Here is a 12368-nt window from a genome sequence, read left to right as displayed (position 1 = left end):
ATGAGGAGCAGCCCAGTAAGAGGAGCTTGTTCTGAAGTGGGAAAACTAAACTTTCCCAGTGTCTGCTGGAGCCTGCAGTGCCTGGCTGTGGTCAAGGCTTGGAGTTCCCAGGTCTCGGCTGCCTTGGAATAACTGTTCCGTAAAGTTTATTCAGCTTATAAAATCTGTGTTCAGAAAAAACAGGCACAGCCAGAGATTTATGAGCTGAGCTGAGCTGAGTGGAAATGGTGCTGTGAGCTCTGTGTGTGCAGCTTGAACAGTTCAGCTTCTTGGAGCAGCCTGGAAAGGCTTGGGATCACCAGGGGCAGAGGAGCTGTGCCCCTTGGGAAGGGGTTTGAAATGGAAATGTAACAGCATCTATGCCCTGGAGCTGAAATTGCTTCACTTTTTGGGTGACTCCAGGCTCCTGTGCACGGTTGAGATGGGGCAGTCACTCCCTGCATCTTTATTTGATGCCTGAATTTTGTGTTGGGACACAGAAGGTGCTTTACTGGAAGAGTAGAGAGGTTTGTTTTACTTGCTGTTTTTACAGTAGATTAGAGTTTATGCTCTGCTTTTGTTTCTTGACACAGCTGGTCCCCAGCCAGGGACAAACAAGGCTGTACATTCCCAGCTATTTCACCTTTGATGCTTCCTTCCCCTCCTTGTTCCATGTCCATGCTCCAGTGCAGCCAGCTCTGCAGGTTAAGTAGCTTCCAGCAGGGCAATGCCAGAGCTGCCAACTGCTTGGAATTTGAGCTTCTAGCCCAAGGCAGGCAGAAACTGCCCAGGAATGCTCACTGCTAAAATATGGACAGGAGAGGGGAAAAAAAAGAAGCACAGTGTGACTTTTGGAAGTGTTAACTCCAGTGTGCTCTGGGATCTGCTCCTTCTAAAAGTTCCTTCTGGACCAAGGTGTAAATTAATAGTTGGGACCACATTGCTGGTGGAGCCACTAGCAGGTCATGGAATTTGAATGCAAAGGGTTTGGGTTTTCAGGGTTTGTTTCTCAGGGTTGTAAACATGAATAAAAACACATTCTTTGTATAATTGGAAATCTTATAAAAGTAGTTGTGCAATCGTGGCTTGTACAAGTGGCTGTCTGACAGAACAGAAGGGCAGTCCCTGCCTCAAGGGGCTTCCAAATGTGAGGAACTTGCCCAGGCAAACTTAAATACTGGCTTTTTTATCTGTTTTGAGTTGAGTTTGCAGAAGGCCTCAGGGAGATGTTTCAGTTCTCTCATCACAACCTTTTGTTCACATCCCTGAACCAGGCACTGCATGGAAACGTGGCACAGCAAAAGGGAGGGACCAGCATGGAAAAGGGAGTGGGAGATTCTGCCAAAAAACTTCCTGCAGCTCATCCTGAACCTGACTGTGCCACTCACATCCAAAGAGCCCAAATGACACCAATCCTTGGGAACATTCCCCAAAAACAGGCTTTTATGTACCAGCAGGGTGCTGGTGATTTGCCTCCATGAAATTAATTCCTCTTCTCCTTTTTCCCTGAGCTGTGCAGGGACCACACCAGAGCTGGGCTGCTCTGCACTCAGCAGCTTTTGGGATGCTCACAAATTGCAGCACTGGCTGGAGATGTTGGATAAAACACAACTGGACTGTTCTGTGTCAGTCCATATTTTCATTTCCTCTCCATCTCCCAAGTTTCCCCTCTCAGCCTTTCAGCACCAGTGTTAACTTAACTCTGCCTTCAAAGTGTTTTGCCAGCACCAGGTATGCAAAACTGACAAATATGCCTTGGCAGGGCAGTTTTTGCTCCCTTCTCTGCTTCAGGAAAACCTTGTGCTTTAAAAGGGGTAGAAGGTTTCTCAACAAACCATTGCTATTTAAAGAAAACAATCAATGCTGAGGCTTTTAAGAAAATCCAAAGCTGTTCCATGTAGCCAGTTACCAAAATGTTGCTTACTTGGCCTTTTATCTCCTGCAGCCTGAGGGAGAGAGTGGTTTAGTGTGTCTGATTTTGTAACAAGATCTAAATTGTAGGTTGGACTGTCTGGCCAAGAAAGGCCTTATTGACTTAGGAAATATTAAGGTGATCAGATAAATTGGGTGGAGTGAGCAGTTTTCCTTTCTGTGTTCCTTTGGTGTCTGGCTTAGCATGAGTGCAGGTTCTTGTTCCCTTGGAGCAATGCATCATTTAAAAGGCTGTGCCAAATTTAGTACATACTCTTGTTTCACTGCTTTTTCCAGTGCATAAGTGGGCTGAGACTTTGGGAACTCAACCCTGCCCTGCAACAGATTCCTGTGTGACCTTGAGCAAGTCACTGGATGTCTTTGTTCCTGCTTTTTCCCCAGCTGAAATCCTGCTGCTCTCTCCAGTCTGCTTGGAAGATTTTGGAGCAGGTCCTGTCTGCTCCTCCAAATTAGTACAGGGTGTCCCAATCCTCTTTGATTTTAATGTAAAAACAAAATCACCATGCCTGGCAACAGTACTTAAAAAGTATATTTCAATGCCAAAAAATGAGTGAAAAGTACTTTTTGTTACAGGCACAACATCCCATGGTTTCTAAAATGTTTAAGAAAAATATCTATTCCATAATCAATGTCTCCAGAAAGGAGACACAGGAATTTTTTTTTTTTTTACAAATATGCCTTTTACATCATTTTCTAGTGGGGCCTGAGGGAAACAGCCAACAAAATACACATTTAACAAGGTAAAGTTAAAAAAAAAGTCTCAGACTGGCAGGGGTGATGCTGATTCCTCCCTCCTCTGTGCTATTCCAATTCTTTCTGTTGGAATCCACATATACTTGGTGCCCTTAAGGGAGGATGGAACAAGAGGAGAAAGATCCAGGCCAAAGATGCCACTTGAGTGTCTTGGGTGCTGATTTTTTGTGAGCATTAATTCAGCAGAAATGTCCCTGATTATGGAAATATGTGGAGAATGTCTTGTGGGCGTCCTGCAGTTTCATTTCTTTTTTTTTTTTTTTTCCTTGAATTACTGTGATCCAACTGCTAAACATTACTCAGTGATGTATCCTCTGAAGTTAGCCCGAGGAAATTCAATGTTTTCCTTTGATGTCTGCATGGAACCTCACTGAACATGAATGGGAAATTCTTCAGCACAAAAGAGGCTGCAGCTCCTCCAGCACTGAGAATTTAGGAAAAATCGACTCCTGTGTGTGACTTTCTCATTTGGGGCCAGGCTGTTAATGAGGGAACACTTAGAAACTCTTTTTCATCTTCTCAGTCAGGAGTTGGGAGGTTTATCAGGAAAATTCCCTCCCAGTCTTTGTGGTTTTTCTCTCTCTCTCTCTCCTGGTGGTTCAGCAGCTCTTGGGGAGATTTATGATTTGCTGAAAACATCCAACTTTGCTCCATGTTGCAACTGGAGGATCTGGAAAGGATTTGAGGTTTTGGTGCTTCCAGAGAAGCTGTGGATGAATTAATCACTGCTCATACAGGTGAAAGGAACAGCAGTTTTGGGTTTTGGGTTTGGTTCTTTGGGTTTTTTTCCTTTTTTCTTTCTTTCATGTGGACAAGGCAGTGTTTAATGTTCTTTAGGGCTTTACTTCTCAGGAATCAGCTGATATTTGTTGTTCAGTTCACTTTGAAGATGAGAAGTTATTTGCTGGGTAGGGGCAATGTGCACACAAGGTAGAACAATAAATTTAAAATTACAGCCTGGTAATATTGAACCTAGTGGAAAAAGTGGCATTTAATAAATGTCCAAGACATGTCTGATGAAAATCCTGCATTTCCATCATAGGAAAAACCAGGATATGAGGTGAGATGGGTATTCCCTTCCCAAGGGTAAACTCCTTATTTTTCATTACACAGGTTTTATTCTTGTTTTAAAGTAGATCTTGCTGCTTCCCAAATATGAATTTAAGTTCCCAACTCCACAGTAATGAACTCTTAAGGGCAGGAGGAGCCATCACATCATCACCTGTCCTGCTCTGGGGCATGGACCAGTGGGTTGCACCAGGATTGCAGCAGATCTTCCAGAAAAAGCATTTTGTCTCCATTTGAAGACTTCAAGAGGAGAAATTCACTGCTCCCTTTGGTCATTTTTTTTCCAGTGGTTAATCATCCTTACTATTAAAAATCAGAGACTTTGAATTTAGATTGGACTGACTTGTGCTTCCTGCCATTGGCCATTCTTTTATTTCTTTTGTTAATAAAATACATCTCCACTCCCTATTCTTCTCCCTCTAAAAGGTCACAGTAACCAAAGTCACTCTTGATCACTTTTTTTGACAGACTAAACAGATTCAGCTCTGTCACGGTGCAATGTGATTTTTTTTTTTCCAGTTTCACATAATTTTTGTGGTTCTCTTCTACATTTTTAGCATTTCAATATCTGTTTTAGGGATGGAAACAGAGCTGCTGTGATTGTTGCAGCCTCAGACTCTGCAGCAGCATCTTTTCAGCTGCCACATTTCAGAACAGTCTCACTGGCTCAGCCCTGCTCAGAAATCTTCTGTTCATTTATTTGCCCTGAGCTCTTGGTGCACCAGATTTATCAATTTTATGCACATTTCTAGAGGCTGTCCAGCAGCTTTTGGATCCTGCTTCCCAGCTCTTGTTCCCTAATGAATTTACCACTTCCAGGCATTATGCAGAGCTTGCTCTTAATTGCAAGAATGAAGAGTTCAAGCAGTAAGTGATAAACAGCAAAGCAGCTCCGGGAAAAGTCATTAAGAGTTTTTTAGTTTCTCATTTCACTGCTGTGAACGTGAGAGGGGGAAGGCACTTTGTAATTCTTGGCTTCCATGAAGTTTCAAATTGAATGCAGGTCGAGAGGATTTCAGTGCTCAGTAGAACAATGTGTCATCAAAGCTGTTCAATTTTCCTTTTCCTCCAGCGTTTTCAGCCTCTTAAAAAAAAAAAAAACCAAAACTTTTCCATACAAATCCATCCCCAAAACCCTTTTTAGGCAGGTTGATGTTTGCAGAGGGTCTGGGGTTGTTATTTGAATCCCTCAGCTCTGTGTTTGGGAGGGAATAAACAAACAACTGAGTGCCCTTTGCAGGGGAAAAAAAAAAAGTCAGGATGTGAAATCTGAGCTGGGTAATGAGAATTTGTGATGCCCATTCCATAATGCAGCCACTTAAATTAGATCCTTGTGTCCTGTGGAATTGCTTCCTCTGGGGTTTACCCTACAAGTGTTCCCTCAGATCCTGCTGTCCATAATGGGATTGAGGAGAGTCAGGATCAGGTTGTTTTATTTAGTCAGGATATGGTTGTTTAATAGAACAAGCCCAAGGTAATTTGTACCTCCTTGCATAATTCTGTTTATACAGCAATTAACTGCTGTGTGATTTTTGAAATACTTCATTCTGTTCCAAAAAAAAAAAAAAAAAAAAAAAAAAAAAAAAAAAGGAAAAAGGTAATAAATCACCAGAGTTTAGAAATCCCTGTCAAGGAGGAGGAACAAGGTAAAAATGGATTTTTCTAATCCATCACTTTCTTCATGGAAACAGCTCTCCTTTCATCTACTGCTTCCTCTGCCTTAGAATTGATGACCTGGGCATAAATAAAATATTGTTCCCATTTATTATCCAGGGAGCTGCCAGGGACAAAGGAGAGTTGAATCACCAGGGTTTTTGCTGCAAATACTCAACAGCTGGAGCTCAGAGCTGGTGAGGTCTGAGCCCTCCTGGGAGTTTCAGCTGTTGGAAAAGGAGGGAATTCCAGCAGAATCCTGGGCTTTCCCTTGCAGGTGTGTGGTTTTATTCTGATTTATCCTTGTAGGAGCAGCCCAGGAACAGCACAGAGCTCTGGTTTAATCTGTAATTTAATCACACAAAAATACAGGGGCAGTGCAGGGGGTTTTTTTTCCCCACTTGCTACCTTTGGGGAGAAGACCCTGAGGAGTCTGTGAGGATAATTTCTATTTTAGAGTAGCAGGAAATGCAGTGTGAGTGTTGTGTCTGGCAGCCAGCAGCACATCCCTGCAGGAGTCTGTGCTCTGCAGTTCTCATCCAGCAGGGCTGGAATGGGCAGGGATTGAAGCTCAGGCAGGCAAGGAAACTGCACCCAGAGTCTCCTCTCTTAAAATGGGAATCACAACTGTGAGGAGAAGTAGCAATAACAAAGGTACAGACTGAGGAATTGGGAGATTTCCTTTCAGCAGTGAAAAAAAAATGAGTTAAAATCTGATTCCAGCTCAGCTCTGAGAACACATCCTCAGTAATAAAATAAATGTCAGTACCACAACTTGTTTTGACAAGACACAAATATTGAGAATATAAATGGATTAATAAATGACTGATAATTTCAATAAATGGTGAAATTCCCAGCCATGAGGTGTTTGCTGAGTTCACCTCCCTGCAGTGGATCTTCCCCAGGGGAGCTGTGCCCAGCTCAGATCTGCTTTTGCTGAGAAGCAAATCTGCCCTCAATGTCAGCATTGCTGCTATTATGGGCTGCATTAATGGCAAACAGTGCTCCACTGATACGTGGACACTCACTATTATGCTGCTAATTAAATAATTTGTTGCATTAGCAGTTCCCATCTTCCACCCCAGCTCTGTGTTTATCTCCAAAACCCATGCTGCAGCAATAATTAATGTGGAAATAAAGGGCTTTATTCTCCCCCTGCCACTGGGTTTTTAAATGGCTGGATTGTTGGATGCTTTGAGCCTACAGGAAAAAACAGCAGCACTCAAAAATGAGGGATAAAACCCACAGCAAAAATGACATTTTTCATCCCTGTGTACCCAGAAAGAGCTTCACTGTCACTTGCTGTGGTTTTTCACAGTAAATAACAAAATTCTCTCCATGCTGCTCTTTTGGATGCCAAATCTAAATGGTGCCAGAGGTGCCAAACTCATCCCAAGTCCCAGCACTGGGAATGCTGGAGCCTGTTGGGAATGAGGCCCTGGAAGTGCAGGGATCAGGGTTAAGCAGCTCCCTGCTCTCCTGGGTTCACAATCACACAGCTCTGCCCCTAAAGAAATTGGAATAATTGCTTTTAAAAGCAAACATTCCATCTGCTCTTTCTCCCCACAGTATTTCCATCCTTTTTCATCTATAAAGTCAAGTTTTGAAGCACAGCAGCAGCAGCAACCAGAGACTGTGGAAATCACAAGAGAAGCCCCAAATTATTGTGAAGTTTTATAGGAGTAATAAATCTGATTTTTTTTTTTTAATTTGCCTTCAGTAGTTTGCGCCCTTAGCATTTGCATTTTGAAATTTCACTTTGAAGTCTGTGAGCTGGAAACTGATTTAAAAATAAATAAGAACAGGGTCCAGGAGCCCAGGGCTTCAGGAAAGAGGGGGAATAGCAGAGATCTTGTGCTAACAGGAGGAAAATTCAGTGTTGTGACTGAAGTGAGTCAGGACAGCCTGGCAGGGACAGGGGGACAGAGCACTGTGCAACTATTTTGTGAATTTTGACATTTTTATGGAGTTTGGCTCAGGATTTAGCTCAGCAGAGCAATGTCTGAATCTGTGTTAGAAATCCAAGTGCTCCAGGAAAAAACACCCCCTCAATTTTAGGCAATTTGTATTTCCCTGAGTGCTGCTCTTCATTAATTGCAGAGCCTCAGAAGAAATTCTCCCTTCTGCAACTGAAATACAAAATTTCCCCTCTGAGAGAAATCCCCTGCCCTGCCCTCTGGGTGTGGATTAATAATTGGGAATGTGCCCCTGGATTCTGACCCATTTAAATCCCATCCCCATGTGCCTGGTGGTTTTCCATTTTCCTGGGCAGTGATATTCCAGGGATAATCCTGAATATCCACTGTGGCTATTTTTTGGGAATTTTGTGAAGATGAGGATTTTTCTTGGCTCCAGCACCCAGAAATGTGAAAGGGTAAAAGAATCTCCCTTTGAAAACCAAACCAAACTGGACCAAAAAAAGTCCTTATTGAAAAGGATTTTTAAATAGACCATTCTTTTAATGGTTTAAATTCTTTAATTTGTCAGAGGATTTTAGGGATCAGCAGGCTGTTGAATGGCACTGGAGCACTGGGATTTCAGAGCACAAGGATCCTTGTAGGTTGCAGTGGGGTTGGATCCACACTTGGGAGGCAGAATAAAAAATTGCAATGATATTCAGAATAAAACCAGACAAAATTCCTTTCATCTGTGAGCACCTTCCTGCTCACAACCTGAGCCACAAAATCTGGAATGCAGCAGATCCTGGTCATTCCCTGGGTTTTTGCACAGCAGCATAAACTGCAGGGGAATAAAGCCATGCTGAATTAATTGAATTATTTCAGAGATGAGTTTGGTCCACTAATTCCTTATCGACTTTGGGCTTTAAATAGCATTAAGGACCCGTGGTAAAACTCAATTAAAACTCAGGAATGCAGCTGGAGCAGGGTAAGGTCACATCTGTGCACGAGGTGGAATAATGGAACCTGTTCCCTTGGTGTGGGTCTGTGGCTGGTGTAATCACAGCAAAATTGAATCTCTTTAATCTGGTCATGGCCTGCCCCTCCTGTGAGCAGAGCAAGGTGCAATTAATTCATTAATTATGAAGCCTGAGGAGCTCTCTGTAGCCTGTGTGGGTACAGGACCAAGCAGCTGAACTGCTGCTCCCCTGGGAAATGCTGGGGTGTGATGGGAATGGATGGTGGCAGGAATTCTGCAGCAGGAGTTTTCACAGGTTTTTATTTTCCTGTTTAGGAATTTTCACAGGTTTTTATTTTCCTGTTTAGGAATTTTCACAGGTTTTTGTTTTCCTGTTTTCTCCCTGCTGCTCAAGTGACTCTCATGGAAACTCCTGATGGAGTCATCACACACCTGGTGCTGTTACAGGTAGTGGCTCCTCTAAACACATTCCAGGGCTCATCCTTTTAATCAAATTAAATCAAATCAGGCTTGAAAGGTGCCATGCAGGCTGAGCTTTGTGTAGGATGTTGGAAAGCAGCAAGTAGGAATTGGGATTAAGCATGAGCACAGGGTAAACTGGGATTTAGGGCACATCCTGGTGCTCAGCCTTGTGTCAGGTTGTACTGACACCACATTTTGTCTTACTTTAAGGTCTCCCTGTATTTTATGAGAACATCTCATCCTTGGGTGTTTTAATCAGTAGTGGGAATAGGTAAATCTGAGTGTCAGTGCTGTGGCTGCTGTGACTCAGACCCAGAAGGAGGAAATCAGTGATGCCAGATCTGTCTGGAGAGGTGCTTGTGTGCATTTCTCAGGCACAAATTCAGTGCCCACAGGTTTGTAACATCCCTTCTCCCACTACACCTTCTGCCCTGTGGGGATATCCCAGGGAATGTTTCCTTTTTGGAAAATCCTGGTTCCTGTGGCTCCTGCCTGCCCTGCCTTGCCCTGGCTCTCGAGTCCTCAGCTCCATTTGCATCCCTGCAGTGGGAATTATTTCAGGAGCAGAGCCTGAAGGGGCACACACTGTTCCCTCTCCCTCTTGGACCTCTTTGGGGCCAGTTGCCTTTTCATTTTTTCTGTTTTATTGGATTGTTCAGAGGCTGCCAGCTGGATATAGGTAAGGGAGGGTTTTCTGTGCTGCAGGCAGTGAACATCAGAGTGCAGCCATTTAGCCCTGGCAACTGCTTCCTCTTTTTCCAGATGATTCCAGCAGCTCTTTTTGTATTTAGCCTATTGTCAAACACTGTCACAGAGACTCAGGGTGTTAATCCTGTCATCTGTGCAGAGAGTGGAACTGCTGAGTGGGCTGTGCTGGGATGAGGAGCTGTAGGTGCAGGGTGCTTTCAGAGTTTGTGCATCACTGATGGAATGGCAGAACTCCCTGCTGTGTCTCCAGCAGTCAGCAGAGAGGGGAATGTGCCAGAGCAAAGGTCTGGAGGTGCAGAATGAGCTCCAGCAGTGGTGGGGAGGCACAGCCCTTCCTTCCTGGGGGGGCTCTGCCAGGGGGACCCTGTGCTGTGCTCTGGGCTCAGCAGCAGGGGCTGACAGCAGAATGCAACAATGGATTTACCCAAACAGCTCCAAGGTGGTGGCTGCTGAACAGAGCAGGATTCACCCTGCTGGGCAGGAATTGTGTCTCCAGAGGAGCTGGGTGTGGGTGCAGGTGCTGCTCCTGCAGCAGGGCTGGATCAGCTGTGCCTGTGAAAGCCCAAGAGCCTCTGCAGGCTCAGGCTCAGCCTTAGGCTCAATCTCTGCAGGCTCAGGCTCTCAGCAGAGCTGCAGTTCTGCCTCTTTACCATCACATTTAGAGAATTCCCTGCTCCCCAGGACTCTGTTTGCCCCCCACTCTGACCATGAAGCCCCCCCCCTGGAATTGTCCTTTAACTGGCTAACAGGGCAAAGAGGGAAAAACCATTTCCCTCAAACCCACCCCCTGCAAAACATCTGTTTTTAAAACAGCAATTTCACAGCTCTAATTTGGGATCAGCACAGCTGAGGGACCCTAAGAGTGGCTGCAAATTGGGTGGCAGGAGCTTCTTAAACCAGAGCAGCTGCCAAAACATCTTAACATGGAGCTTGTGCCCTGGGGAGGGAGAGGATCTGCTCCAAACTGCTGCTCCAGGATCCCTGGATGCTCCAGCCAGCTCTCCTGGGCCCTGCAGCTTTTGGGTGCTTCTCTTCTGAGCACCCAGGGGTGGGGAGGGCTCCTGAGCCCAGTGCCAGGAGGAATGAGCTTGTTCATCTCCAATCCCAACTCAAGTTGATTTTTTAGAGGGCTCAGACAGGATGGGGAAGGAGGGTTGTGCTGCTGGCACATCCAGATGTGTTGTTCCCAGCCAGACACTGAGCATTAGCACTGCAGGAAAAAATATGTGCTGGGGCTTCCAGTGGGAAGCAAAAACCATAAAAATCTTTTCCATTTCTTTCAGCTGGAAAGTGATGCCAGGAGCTGTTGTTTCAGAGAGTCTGGGTTTCTGTGGGAGGGGGATTGAGATGCACCTTTGAATGTGGATCAGGAAAATCTACACAGAGAAAATGCAGAGCACAGAAAGTAGGTCTGGCTGCTGGCTGTCACTTCAGTGAAAATCAAGTGTGTTGTGGAAATCTTTGCTTGTCTCTTAAAAAAACAAACAGAACAACAAAAACAAATACAAGAGCATCTGCTTGTGTATAAATACACCTGTTTTTTCTGATTTTGTAGTTCCCATTACAGCATATGCCAATTTTTCTGGCATGCTGGAAGAGCAGGAACATGTCAGGAAATTCTCAGGTTACACCTAGATAAAAGCTGCCTTTACAAAGATACAGAGCTTAGTCTTGCAGAGGACACTGGGGATCTGGTGGGTACCAAACTTCTCTCCCTTCTTTTTAAAAGTTTTGCCAAATCATTTGCTGGCTGGAGGGTGACTGTTGAGACAGCACTGAAAACTGAGCAGTGGTTTGTTGAAAACTGCTTGGGCAGGGGATAAATGTCTTTTTTTTTTTTTTTTTTTTTTTTTCAGTGACCACCCTTAGATACCCTCAAGCACTGGGAGAAAGGGCAGGCACCTCTGGAAGGATGCTGCTGTCCCTGGGAGTGGAAAAATGTTCAGTCAGCCCCAGCACAGCTGATGGGACTGGGTTTGTTGTTTATTAAAGACAGACCTTTATACAGAAAATCCTATTTCTGTCCCAATAAAAGCTCTGCTCCCATAGTTGCTGTTATTGGCAAACTCAGTCACTTTGGTATTTACAGAGAATATTTACTGGGAAGGGCTGGATGGTGAGAAAGCTTCATCTGCTTTCATTTTGCTCTGGTGGTTCACTCATTGCTGTGGGACTGAGTTTCATCCCTGACCCCTGTCCATGGACCCCAGTCCTGCAGCAGGGACAGGCAGTGCCTGGAATCTCCTTTCTGAGCAGGGAATCATCCCTTGGGGTCCCTGGGATGCTGCAGGGTGTGTCTGGTTGTGTGAGGGGTATGACAGCAGCAGCACAGAGCTTGAGTGCTGCAGAGAGATTAAAAGAAGCTTCTCTAATAAATGCAATTACACCAACATGCTTGAGCCATGTGTCCTATTTAATTCCTGCCCAAGAAAAGAGGCAATCCTCAGGGCACTGCTTTGGTCTGAGTCAGAGAGAGATCCCAGTGCCTCAGGCATCCTCTCAGGGTCCACAGTGGCTCTTCTGTGCCCTGGGTGGCAACTAATATTGGGCTTGAGAGTCCTCTGAAGATGAGTTATCCCTGCAGGAGCAGGGAATTCTGTGCCAGGCAGGGATTTTGTAGCTGGCAGAGCTGCCATGCAGACCTCACAGGCAGCTGGCACTGCTGGCTGTGGCTCCCTGCCCAGCTGCCCCCTGGCATTTTTGCCCCCTGAGGTGCCTCTGCTCTCTGGGAAGCATCATTTTGCAGTTGGGGATGTTTCCCAAGGAAGCTGTCAGGGCTTGGACCTGGGCACTGATGGAAGGGGAGAGCCCAAGGAGAGCAGGGACCCCCCAAAGGTTGTTGAATGTGATGTGGGGTTGCTCTTCAGCAAATGAAGGATCATTGTTAGAGGGCTCAGAGGTAAAATATGTTTCTCTTTTCCCTTAAAACCCTGTCT

At 45.0% G+C, this 12368-nt stretch overlaps 1 protein-coding gene across 1 annotated transcript in view; it reads left to right on the top strand.

Moving 5' to 3' along the window:
• The window catches only part of YPEL2 (yippee like 2), a 32216-nt gene that overhangs the window by 11604 nt on the left and 8244 nt on the right, over positions 1-12368 (top strand). The gene's annotated exons all lie outside the window — the stretch shown is intronic.

The sequence above is a fragment of the Erithacus rubecula genome, assembly GCF_903797595.1.
Source record: "Erithacus rubecula genome assembly, chromosome: 22".
Taxonomy (NCBI): domain Eukaryota; kingdom Metazoa; phylum Chordata; class Aves; order Passeriformes; family Muscicapidae; genus Erithacus; species Erithacus rubecula.
The sequence above is the reverse complement of the archived record's forward strand: the minus strand, read 5'-3'. Positions and strand labels throughout refer to the sequence as shown.